The sequence below is a fragment of the Brachyhypopomus gauderio genome, chromosome 13, assembly GCF_052324685.1.
Source record: "Brachyhypopomus gauderio isolate BG-103 chromosome 13, BGAUD_0.2, whole genome shotgun sequence".
Lineage (NCBI taxonomy): Eukaryota > Metazoa > Chordata > Actinopteri > Gymnotiformes > Hypopomidae > Brachyhypopomus > Brachyhypopomus gauderio.
Window position 1 is genome coordinate 5727537 of NC_135223.1, and position 14224 is coordinate 5741760.

Consider the following 14224-nt stretch of genomic DNA (forward strand, 5'->3'; position numbering starts at 1 on the left):
GGCGCCGTCCACACGACGCCGGAGGTTTTTAAAAACGGAGGTTTTTGTCTCCGTTTTCAAAAATATCTCCGTCCACACGATCAGCGTTTTCAAAAATATCTACGTCCACAGGACGCCGGAGATTTTTAAAAACGGAGGTTTTTGTCTCCGTTTTCAAAAATATCTACGTCCACACGACGCCGGAGGTTTTTAAAAACGGAGGTTTTTGTCTCCGTTTTCAAAAATATCTACGTCCACACGACGCCGGAGGTTTTTAAAAACGGAGGTTTTTAGCCTCCCGTCCACACGAAAACGGCGTTTTCGGTCACCGAAAACGGAGGTTTTTGAAAACGCCTTCCAAGGTGGAGACTTTTGAAAACTCCGGTCTCGGCGTTTTCGTGTGGACGGGGAAAACGCATGTTTAGGAAAACGCTGACGTCACATAGTGAGTCTGCGCATGTCTTTTTTTTTGTTTACATTCGCTCAGCTTGTTCAGCATGGATACGCAGCCGTGAAACGCTGCAATTAGCATACCAGCCCAGTAGAGGGCGATCGTACTTCCCACAGAATGACATCAAAACACTTGAAGAATCAAATTAAATCAAATATATTTGTATAACGCTTTTCACAACACATGTTGTCACAAAGCGCTTTACAGAATTTACAAAGTTAACAATACTGTAGCGTGTAGTGCAGATGATTGATTCAGGGAACGAGCCAATTTGAATACTTGCTTTGTTTATTAGAAAGCAGCCCTGTTTCAACACAACGGGTAATGCTTATGAACTCGGACTTACACATACATTGAATGGGTGCGGGGTATCGAATGAGTACGAACACACGGGGGTGGTAGGTTTGACAGGCACATTAAAAATACTCATACATCGATTAGAAGCTTACATTGTACAGACACATTCATCACATAGCACTTTATCACAAGCAAATTACAGACATTATAACACTAAACTTAGCGACCAAATATGACACGAAAGGGATTATGGGAATAGTACCGCCCTCCTAGCGGTCCCACGCTACAATAATATGGGTCCAAATCCCTAATGAGCAAGCAAAAGGCGACAGTGGCAAGGAAAAACTCCCTATGATGGTGGGGAATAGTAAGAAACCTTGGGAGGACCAAGACTCAAAAGGGAACCCATCCTCCATTGGGCGGCCCGTTAACACACAAATTACACAAAAACAAATTATACAGACGAATACACAAGTTAAAAACAAATTACACAATCAGGTTAAGTATAAGGTAACTAGAATGAAAGTTCTGGGTGTTGATATTGTCAGTGTAAATGTCTTGTGATGAACGCCAGGTTTTCATTCCGTGTCGGAGCGATGATACTGGAATTGTAGGCTCCAACTGCAGTGTTACTCCCCAAGTGAACCTCGGAGAAGAAAGATATGTGATGTGGTAAATATGTAACAGATTCAAAGGCCAAACTAAACAGATAAGTCTTTAGTTGAGTTTTAAACATTGAGACTGTGCCTGAGTCCCGAATAAAGGCAGGAAGATTATTCCACAGTTTTGGAGCTTTAAAAGAAAAGGCTCTTCCACCTGCTGTGATCTTTTGATCCTAGGAACAGTTAATAACCCTGCGTCCTGTGAACGAAGTGAACGTGCTGGGTTGTAATGATCAATAAGTTCACTAGATACTCTGGAGCTAAGCCGTGCAGTGTTTTATATGTTAATAAAAGTATTAATCTAATCTAATACGGAATCTAATTGGCAGCCAGTGTAATGACGATAGTACGGGACTAATGTGATCAATTCTTTTCGTTTTCGTTAAAACTTCTGGACCAGCTGGAGTTTATCGATTTACCAGAACATCCAGCTAGAAGACTATTGCGGTAATCTAGACGAGAGGACATGAATGCATGGATTAGTTTTTCCGCATCACTAGTATTTAATATGTTTCTAATTTTAGCAATGTTGCGTAAGTGAAAGAACGCTACCCTAGTTATATTATAACTAGAAGAAGAAGAAGAAGAAGAAGAAGAATGTGTTGCTAAGCAACTCCAGTGCATCCGTGAAGAATGTCGAAAACGAAAATTGATATGAGTTCCTTTATCTGGACAGATGACGAGGTTCAGCTATTGCTCAAGGTAACTCTCGAGTATAAAGTAAATAAAACGCACGAAATGTGGACTGGGAGTCATGCCAAACTAAATATGGAGACATTTTAGCTGCTTTTCAAGAGCAGTATCCATTAAACGGAGAGGACGGCAGAGATTTTCCACATGCTAAAAACGAAGTCACGAAGGGGATATTAACCACGAAGCTTAAAGCCATAAGAGTGAAGTACAGGCAAGCTGTGGACTCCGGACGCAAAAGTGGACATGGGCGAGTGGTATTGCTTTACTTTGAACTTTGCGAACAAATATGGGGAGGTTCACCAGCCACAACAACTATACAGTGTGGTGTGGAAACCACAGATTTGGACTCGTACAGTGATTGTACCTCCACTATGTCTGCCAATGATGTATCGCTTACAGAGCTGACAGATGTTGTAGATCCTCCAGAAGAAAATGAAGGCCAGAGTCGCTCTGCTTCAATCGTCAAAGAGCGTCGAGACTTACTTCAGGTAAATGTTCACAGATCATTAAGTGCCCACATGTCCTATTCAGTGAATAGCTGAGTTATCAGTTGTATTTTCTTCATGTACATTTACTAATTAAGCACTTACTATACAGTTTCCCTGTAGCCTGTCTCTCTGCACACTTTATTAGCCTGATATTGCAAGACAAAGTGGACTAATATGATCTGTGCAACAGATCATCCACAATACAAGGGGATGTCATAATATTCTGACTTTACTGTATACATGGAGAGAATATTTCTGTTAAGTTTACCAGTAAATGTAAATTCATTGTGATTACTTAATAACCTGGCTACATTTTACGCATTGTCACATAAGTCTTTTGTTAACAATATATGTTTAGTTCATTACCTATATACTTTACTGTCTTAAGTTAGTTTAAGTTAGTAGGTTGCAAGTGGATAACTTTTTTTTGGTTGCTTTTTGTGTTAAAGGCTAAACTTAAAGGGTTCCGAACAGAGAAGCTGAAAAGGAAACTTTCAGCTGAAACAGTTATTGAATGCTGTCCAGGAAGAACTACATGTGAAGAAGAGTATGTTGGAGATGATGGAAAAATCTGAGAAGCAAACAACAGAACATCTAAACAAAATAACATCGAACATGGAGAAACATACAAGCTCAATTGCAGAAGGATTTTCTTTTCTGAAACAAATAATGATTGCACAGTCTTCCTACACCATTCCACCACATTACTCGCAATCCCACAGCAGTAATTATCCATATGGACAAATACACCCTAATCCGCCACCACCCCCAGCAACATCCGCCACATTACCCCTGCATGGGTTTAGACAGTTTTCTTATACACAAGCTCTTTTACAAGAGGATAAGGAAACAGAGTACACTGAGTAAATCAAGTTGCTCCTGGGCAAGTTAACACTTTAGATGTAACTGTTACTTTTAATACTGCACTTTGATTAATGGCACCGAGTTGTCAATTTAACTTTTGAAAAAATGGTTTAAGTGCAATTTTAGTTCTGATACTTTCCAAGATGTCAAGAAGCAGAGTTACTGTTATGGTGTAGTAGCAGCTGAAGTACTGTTAACTGTTAATATGAAAAAATGACGCTTGATGCATTAATAACTTTAGCAACTTTTAACAATATTTGGTTATGTTTGTCATTTTTGTATGAAACCTTTAATATGCTAAGTTTGTATATTAATGTTTAGCTCCAAGTGCTGTTGGTTTATTTTTCATACACAAGTATTTAAAGTCTGCACTGAATGAGCAATTTTACAATTACATCTGTTTTTTTAGGGGCATGTATTTTATTTTAGTAGTTCATGTGTTAAGTTACAAATGAATAAATTAATAGAAATAAAATACATTTAGAATGTACTTAATAGTATGCATTGGTGAATTAAGCATTACTGTTTTTGAGTGTTATCTACTGTTTATTTAATAAACACAATGTTTTGTATATTTCTACAACATTGTTACATGTTTATTCCAGAACATTTTCCACTTTGGAAGTAAAAAACCTTTTTCTATCTAGGTTTTTTTTTTTTTTTTTTTTAACACCACAAATTACCACATGTAAACAGGTAAACAAATGCAAGTGTTCTTTACAATTGGTGGGTGCTGTGCTGAAGACAGTTTAAAATTTAACTTATTTAATTTATGTACATAGATGTTTTCTCTTGCATGAATTTAGATTTAGAACATTAGAACACAACTTCAGAAGTTTATGTATACATTTTAGTTAAGCAAGGTTATTATTTAGCACATCACAACAACTATCCATTCTGTTTGGTTATCTTTTTAAGGATCAAGAAATTTTGTCAGAACTCTTCGGATTCTCTTTCCTTCGGCTTCATTGCAATCTGTCCTGAAATTGTTAGTCTGGGTGAGTGGCTGGTTGTCCTTGTCGACCTGAATGGTTGCAAACACTCTGTTCTCATCAATGCTTTCTTTTCTGGCCTCACAATAGTTGTGAAGTACAAAACATGCATAGATGACAAAGGGAAGGTCATTAAGGTTTATGTCCATTGCCCTTCTCAGTGCTCCAAACCTGGCCTTTAACCGCCCAAAAGCACACTCTATTGTCATTCTTGCTTTACACAGGGCTAAGCCAAAGTACTGTTCCTGAGCAGTAGATCCACCATTGGCATACTCCTTCATAAGGTAAGGCAGTAAGGGGTATGCTGGGTCGCCAAGTAGGAAAACAGGAATGGCCCCTTCGTCTTCTACAATTTGCTTTTTCAGGGCAGGGATCTTGCCACTCTTTAGGTGTGTGTTCAGCTTTGAATTGGAAAAAACGCGGGCGTCATGAACACTTCCCGGCCATTTAATTACCACGTCAATAAATGTGTACTTATAGTCACATGCAGCTTGGACATTAAGCGTGAACCTTCCCTTTCTGTTCAGGTAGTCCATTGAATTGTTGGATGGTTGCTTCATTTTAATGTGAGTCCCGTCGATGGCCCCCAGGCACTGCGGTATCCCATGGTAACAATAAAACCCTGTAACAAGTTGCTCTGCTTCGGGTTCCGTGAAAGGCAGCTTGATGTATGTTGGACCAAGGTGGATTGTAAGTGCTTTACATACTTGTCTCACTATAACTGAGACTGTCTGTCGTGACAGGCCAAAGGCATTTGCGGTCTTTCGCAGCCTTCCTTCATCGCTGAGGTAGTAAAGCATGCATGCAACCTTTTTCAGAACGTCCACAGGCGATCTCATAACAGTTGTTTCCCCTTCGATATAAGGTCGAAGCATTTCACTTAAAGAGACGAGGGACTCTCTACACATTCGAAAATTTTCTCGCCACTCCTCGGCAACAACTATTTCATTCTCAAAATTGTCCCACCATGTACTAGTTCGACCAGGTCTTCTCCAGAATCGCCGTATACGATAAGGTTTGTACCTTCGGGTAGGACGATTTGAAAAAACTGAACGCAGCGCATTTAGGCGCCTCCGCTGTGTTATGTAATGCGAAAGTAACATTAAATGAAACTGTACACATGTTAATAAACCGCCAATTGCAGTGACAACGAAAGCAATCACGGAGCTGTCCATGCTGAACAAGCTGAGCGAATGTAAACAAAAAAAAAGACATGCGCAGACTCACTATGTGACGTCAGCGTTTTCCTAAACATGCGTTTTCCCCGTCCACACGAAAACGCCGAGACCGGAGTTTTCAAAAGTCTCCACCTTGGAAGGCGTTTTCAAAAACCTCCGTTTTCGTGTGGACGGGCGGCTAAAACGGAGACAAAAACCTCCGTTTTTAAAAACCTCCGGCGTCGTGTGGACGGGGACTCAGTGCTCTCTGGAATTCCTCACAACTGTCGAAGGAGTCTCCTTCACAAATATTCTTTAGTTTTTCTTCCTTCTTGGGAGAAAACACAAATATTAGCTTATATAAAATAGTCATTACATTATAAGTCTGGCATATTGACTCAGTCATGCAAAAACATTAATTCAAAAGGACAACTACATCTTTTGTTATACACATTCATGTCCTTTGTGTGTACTGAAACAACACAAAAATAGAGAACAAAAAGACAAGATTATATAATTTTACACAAAACTCAAAAAATACACTGGACAAAATTGTTTTTGTAAGATAGCAATGCAACGGTCACGTAGGGCTACGCCCCCCTCTCTAGCTGTCATTTCGGGTTCCTGCTCCTCGTGTCTGTGTTGTTCCCTGCATGTCTGTTCTACGCTTCCTGGTCTGTGAGTTCTACTCGTTTCGTTGCTTAGTCATCTGTGTTTTCTGTAGCCTGATTTTCTAGTTTGTATGCGTTTACCCCATGTTTGGTTTAAAGTAGAGCTGGGCGATATGGCCCCCCAAAAAAATCTTCGATTAATTTTTTTTATCCGATTTTCAATTTTAATAGATTTATTTTCCTCTACTAAAAAACTACAATGATAAAGGAATGGTTAAAAAAAGTTTAAATTTATTTTTCACTTAAATTTCCCCTTTGGGGTTAAAGTGCAACCAGAAACAAGCAAAAAACTATGGTAAACAAGTGAGAACATCCAGTAACTTTTAGAAGGCTTTCTCCAACATAGTTTAAGCACTGACACAATGCACCCTCAAACTTTAAAATAAATAAATAAACACACCCTCAAAAAATAAATAGATATAAATAATTTGGTGCCCTTTTTAATAAAATGGAAAACAAATACAATTTAACAGTTGTTGCATGTTGCGTACTGACAGTCACGCTGTCTACATTCAGAACAGGGCTGCCCTCACTTTAGCCTAAATTCCAGCACTTTTCAAACCTGGAACACAATGCAACATTAATTTTTGTCAGGTAAATGTTCATTCCCCTGTTGTTGAGGGGTGTTACTTTATACTACCACATATCGTTTCGGACGTATAAACGCTTCTGCCGTTCGCGCGAGGTGTGCGGAGCCACGCGCTACGGTCACTCGCGAAAGTATAATAATCCATTGAAGCGGGTTCGGTAACCGAGGCAGAAACTGCTTAATCCAAAATATCCCGTGGAGGGAAACTTTATTCACAACACAACTGAACAACAGCACTCTTCGCTCTCTCCCTCTATCAGTTTCAAACACACCTTACAGCGAGGACTTGTTTGGTCTACGTCTGATGCCGCAAAACCGAACCAACTCCAGGTCACGGAGCTAGTTGCTCTTTTCTTGGGCACGAGCTCCACCGTCATGTTTGTGTGTGTGTGTTGAGGGTGGATGGGTGGGAGGTGCTAAACTCACTGAACTACGGGAGCCCACAGTGCCACGTCGGCGATGAAAATTAAAACTCAGAAAATCGATTTTCATAAAAACACATCGTCCTTAACTGTAAATTCGAATTAATAGATAATATCGATTAATCGCCCAGCTCTAGTTTAAAGTGTTCGTTCGTTTACTCCGTGTTTGGTTTAAAGTGTTCGTTTAGTGTCTTAGTGCCCTGTTTAATTCTTAGTATCGTCATGTCTGTTCATCTGTCAAACCTGGATGGCTCGGCCCTGCCTGTTTGAACGACTGGAATTCCTCTTAATAAATCTCGCTCTACTCAGCGTTTGTGTCCGCCTCCCTGCTCTGTAGCGCGAGCTACGTTACAGTGACACATTTACCTGAACACACCTCATTTCGAGACCAGCACACATACACAATATATGTGCAAAGACCGCTGTTATTTGAGCGGCAAACAAACATTTACATCAACAATAAACAGAATACAAAATAAAATGTAGCTACATTTATCACAAACTGGAATTAACTTTACCTCTTGTGATGATGCCAGTAGCTCTGGCCCATCACTAAGACTCTACAGACATTCATGTGATGGACTAAATGTTGTACTTACCTCTTCATGTGGGATTCTCAGGGGGACTGGCGGCCCATCCAGCTCCTCCTCTTATAGTGGTTGAAGGGCCCTCGGCCTACTGAAGGAGGGGAGGGGGGTTACAGTTCCTGGGAATACCTGAGGATGGAGATGTACACAATGGATGGACATATTAATTATTATTCTGGTCTTAGTGCACTAAATGTAAAATGTTATGTATATATTGTGTATTACTGCAGTAATGTAATGTATGTAGGTTATGTTTGTGTTTATAGGTAACCCCTGCTAGTGGTAATGGTGTGCCCCAGCTTAATTAAGGGGAGGGGCTACTAGTATAAGAGGGGCTTCCTCTCAGAGGCTAGGGGAGGTAGATGTTGGTGGTTAATGTTGTTTATTGGTTGTTGATTGTTGGATATTCGATATAATTGCGTTGAGCCCACAAAAATCGTGCTAGACTGGCTGCTGTTTGCCAGTGCTGGTTTAGAGTACTGCTTATAAGCCTTTGCGGGCTTGAGTACTTTTTATATGTTTGTTTTCCTTTACATTTACTAGTATCAGTTATTAACTCCTTTGCTGGAATCTACCATTAAAACACCTTGAACTGGAACTCCTGAACCTGTATTCATCTCGCTCTCTGTAGTGAACCCACCCCCATATTCACCCACTCGTACCACGCTCACACCTCTGAACTTCGTTTTAGAAGAGATTTCTTCATTGTCTGTGAACATAAAATAAGATGACGTTTGCAAGTTAGCTATAATGCTCCTATTAGCTCAAAAATATATCAGTGTTCAGTCAACAGTGTTCGTTGGATAATAATTCTCACACTATTTCTTAAATATATATCTTAAAATGTAGAGTTAAATTGAGTGATGGACCTTTATACATAACTATTAACCAAATTCTGCTTACCATTTCCTATTGTCTCCGTTTCCCATCGGTTCCTTTGAATTTGCGCCTTTTCGCTCCCGCGCAATCATTAGTAGACATGCGCAGATGGGTTCGCTTTCTTTTTTTAAATTAAGGGGTGAAAATAGCCTCGCTGTGTGGCAAATGCTACTTGTACCCGGGTGCAAATAGACACTCCGTTAAAATAAATTAGTGTTTAATTATATAGAACTCCTGAAATATTGCATTAACATGAACATACTGAATATCTAAATAACACTTAATTTACAGGTTTTTGTTGAGGAACAATATCATATTTACTGTTTTCCCCTTTAGTCTGTTCCGTTTTTTGCTCAGAACCTCTCCTGCCTTTGAAAAGACTCTCTCTGCTGGGACAGAAGTGGCAGTAATTCCCATGTATCTCACTGCTAGTTTGCTCAAGGCTGGGAAGGTTGGTTCATGTTCTTTCCACCAAACCAGTGCATCATTATCTCAGGGAATCACTTTTTCTTCTGAGTACCGACGTATTTCAATGAGTACATCACTGGCAGCTGACCTGTGGTGATGTCCTGACAAAACCTACATGTCAAAATCAGTCCGTATGCCTCCTTTTGATACAGCTGAACCTGAGGGGGCAGGACTCTGGTTTGGCTCTGAAGTAGAAGGCCCTGAAGTGGAAGTATATGGGGAAGAGCTAACAGTAGCTGTTGAGCTTGGGGCTAGAGTGGGAGCTGCCTGTCTTGTCTGATACACTTCCTGCATTTCTGAGAGGAGACGTTTTTTCATGACTTCCACATTGTCCTTGTCCAGGGTATCTGCACATTTTTAAATCTCAAATTCAATGACTTTTAAGACCTTTTTAATACCTCTCAAGAAAAAACAATACTATTACTGGGGATGCAGGTGTGTTCCACATCGTTGACGGGGGGGCGAACGAGAATTGTTGACCGGGGGCAGTTGGCAAACGAAAATTGTTGACGTTGTTGAGGCCGTATACTCCAGCGCTAGGAATCTAGCACTAGGACCCTAGAGCGGTTATTTTCTGCATGGTCCTAGCGCTAGATTCGGCAAAGTTCACATTGCGCCAGAACAACTGAACAACACACACTTATAATAATTTAATGCCTCCCCTCATAAAATTCCAGACATTTTAAGACATTTTTAGGCCTTGAATATGGAAAACTAAATTTAAGACATTTTAAGACTTTTTAAGGACCCGCGGGTACCCTGTTGTCTCGAAAATCCAAGATGTTTAAATCTAACATCCAGAAATGTACTGGCAGCTAGACAGTAAATGCTCTCAATACCCCTGAATCTGTGCTGGCATTGCTGTGCCAGTTGTGCAGCAAGAGAGCTACCTTGACATTCACAGGCTGCTACAGCCCTGTGAATGAGTGATACAAGTGGAATAACTTTGGAGACTGAAACATACTTATCAGCCGAAACTTCCCGTGTCACTTCCTCAAATGGTCTTAATGCATCAACTGTTTGCTTGATGAGGGATAGTTCTCTCTGATTTAAGCACAGTGCATTTCTCCCTAAAAGCCTCTGCCTTTTAGGGAGGAATGCACTGTGCTCACAGTGGTCACAGCTTCATTTTGTTCACATATCCTCTCCAGCATGTAAAACACTGAATTCCAGCAGGTATCTACTGACTGGATTAGCTTGTGCTCTGCCACTTTCAACTGTTGTTGAATACCCCTGAGCTTTTGTGTGGCCTGTGTGCTGTGGTGAAAAAAGGACACGATCGCACTGCATTTCTCCAGCACTTTCACCACTTCTGAAACAGTGTTAAACAGATATTATGTGCTTTATGCTGCCCTTGGAAAATGTGGGTTTCCAAAACAAATTCCCTCATTTGCCAGTTTTCAATTAGATGACATGTTACAGTTAAATATGCCTCTGTGGAAACTGAAGTCCACATATCAGTGGTAATTACAACACTAAAAGCATTTTGCAAAGACGCCCTTACTTTGCCTTTGCATTCATCGAACATATTAACAAGATGAGTCTCTGTCAGTTTTTTTCTTCCTGGGAGATTATATTTAGGGTCAAGAGCTCTCACAAATGCTTGGAAACCTTGGTCTTCCACTATGGGCAGAGGCTGGAGATCCTTCACAATCATCTGTCCCAGGCATCTTGTGAGTGTTGCTGCAAACAATCTTCAAACAATATAAAATCACAGGGCAAAACAAATTAAATACTTGCTGTTTTATAATACTGGGTAACTGAAATTGAAATTGGCAGTAAAATATTTAGATAAATAAATAAACGCCACAATAATTGCAGAAGGTTGACAATACCTAAATTTTTATATGTTCATTTAACAGCAAATTAGCCTGACTGTACATAATAATAGACACATTTTATGAAATGTTCACTGAAAGTTCACCATGGCTGTTTTATCACAATTACTATAACTTAATGACACCTTGTGTATGTAATCTACTTTAAATAATTAAGTTATCAATTATACTTATCAATTCGTTAGCAAACCTTGCCTGAATAAATCACCCAGTGATGCACACATTTTTTACTCTAAGCTAAACTTATGCAGCTTTTTGTTGAATCATGTATTTATTTCGTTATTTACTTCATAACCATATTTATGGTATTGATTTGAACAACACTCAACAGTAACAGCGCTTAGTGCTGCTTAATGCTTCACATTTTCTCCCTCTGTACCTGGATAGTGTCTGCCTGCGGCACCGAAGCCGAAGGACTCCGCTAGAGATGTCTGTCTTGCCCTAGCATTAGCAGCATCTGACACAGTGCTCTCCTCTTCTGTCCGCCTAAACATGAAAGCCTCATATTGGACCTTGTGGTTTACCCTAAGGTGTTTAACAAGGTTTGTTGTGTTGCCACAACTCCTTAGTTTTTTTACAGAAATCACAAACAGCTGTTTGGGGCGCTGAAATAGCTCCACACATGACTTCTCTTGCGTTCCACCATAGCGTACGTACAGCGCCGTAGTAGACTGAGTGAGCGTCTGAGTGAGCTTGCCGCAGTACTTACGCATTATGAACTGACCCAGGCGGAAGAAAAAGTAGTTCCCACCAACCGCATATAATTTAGACAAGATCTCAATATTTTAGTTACTTCCAGTGTTCCTGTTAGTGCTTTGTATTACTTCAAATGACTGAAGTATCAAAAGTATCAATATTTTGATTTGAAAATCGATTTTAGAACATAAAGACCTGGTATTGATGGAATCGATATTTCAGTATCGATCCGCGCATCACTACTTGTTAGCTAAATTTTAATGAACTTTATAACAAAGACTTGATTTACCGCATAGAGCATTATTTAACCCATTATGTATTTAACCCTTGCCATCTTGAACACGGTAGGCACATGACCCCAAAACTAAGGAGTTTTGCCTAGAATCTGCCAGAATCTGAGGCAATAGTAATTAAACTCAAGTCCTACCTTAACCAATCACAGGATGTTCCAAGACTAGATACACAAAGCACACTGAAGTCCAAAACTAGAGTTGTCCTAATTTATCTGTTTTAGTCAGTGCTGTATCCGCCCCTTAATTCACACCTTAGACCAGGGCGAAACTACACCTGGAGTGACTAATTACAGCAAATAACAGCTAACAAAACAACAAGGTTATGATAAGAAGCCTAGAATCTACCAGAATCTGAGGCAATAGTAATTTGGCAAAAAGTAATTTTTATTTATAAATGTTTTACAAAACTCGTCTCTTGGTCCGAGGCCGTGAACTAAACTGAAACATGAACTGTTCAGCCGTGTATCAGTTAGGTGGGTTGGAGTCCTGCCAAGCACTGAACAATTCGATGCAGGAATCTTTTGAAAGAATTTTTTTAGTGAATTGAATCTAATGAATCAGTTCATCTAAAATAACTGCTGTGCTCATCACTACCCTGAGACCATTGGAGCACGCCCCCACCATTCTAATTTGAAATATGATTGGTTGATTAAATTGCCAATCCATAATAAAAGCTCAAGGCAAGGGTACGCGACTGATGAACAGAAGGTCCTGGGGGAGGTCCTTTCTCTGTTTTACCTAGAAACAATGGTGTGAAATATTTTGATTGGTTGATTTTTAATTTCAGCACCAAGTTTTTTTTTTCAGCACAAGCATGAAAAGTGGATTTGAAAGCCGATTTAGAGGAAAAATACAAATTATTGGTGAAGCCTTATTAACTACATATAAAGCATCTTTTTCAAGATCAATGGACCTTCAGAGAAGGCCTTGAAGGCCCTGAGATTCGCCACTAATTAGCAACCTATTAGCCTATCGCATTATATCAATAACGTGGTCAATCACAGAAATCTGCATACCTTTATCCTTTGCCCATTTCTCCTCTTCTTTTCCTAAACTGTGCACATGATGGCTTCTTTGATATTTTACCTTGATCCATCTTACCTTTCGACTACAGTCCCTTTCCTCAATCAATCAACCAGACTCACATGATGTAAACAAATTCACCTAGCCTATGACTTTTTTTAGGTTTTTTAGGTTCAAAGACTAGCGAGGAGGTCTAGATTATTCAGACAATCCATTCTGAGGTTGTGAATGTTATAATTTTGTTTAATAAATAATATACTTGAGCATTTTTAATGCTGGACTTGTTTTGAGTCAGTTTAATCTACTTTTTAGAAATCGCATGAAATACCACACAAACACACACAAAGCTGATCTCAGCATGTGATTTAGTTCTGTGATCTGACTCAATTTCCCAATACACATTATTTTGATCCTTTTGGGCCTTTAGTGTGCCAATTGAACCTTTTTTTGCACATTGATTTATTTGTGCATTTTTTCCAATCAAACAGCTTCTTTTCACTTTTGGGTCTAAAGGACCTACTGGGCCTATTGCCTATTGAGGCCAAGAGGCCTATTCGTGTGTGAACCCGCCAATTGCCACTTGCGGCTATATTTATTATTATAAGTTATTCTAAAATGACAATTTCATGGTATTTTAATACAATGGTAGAAATCTGTAATTCAGAATTTAGTATAGAAACTGTAAAATTACAGTAAATACCTGGAAACCCTGCTGCCAGTATTTTATTGTATTTGTTCAAGTTCACAGTATTACAATGTTCTTTATTACAATGGTAAGAAACTGTAATTCAGAATACAGTACAGAAGTTGTAAAATTTACAGTAAAATACTGGCAGCAGGGTTTCCAGCTATTTACTGTAATTTATTGGTAATTTTTTTACAGTATTTACCAAGCTAGCATATATTTTATTTAACGGTTGTTTACTTTCAAAATGCTCAATCTTAACATCTTCACGTTCTCTCAGGTTTCACCTTGGAATTTCAAGAGGCTTGTATTTGTAAATGTATTATACAAGCTAACTATTTAGTCAGAGAGCTATTTGTAATGAAACGAAATAGTAACAATTTCAAGCATTTAAGTACTTTAGCCAAAATTCCAGCACTTTTCAAACCTGTAACAAAATGCAACATTAAAATTTGTCAGGTAGGGTCAAGTCAGCTAAAATGGGCCATCA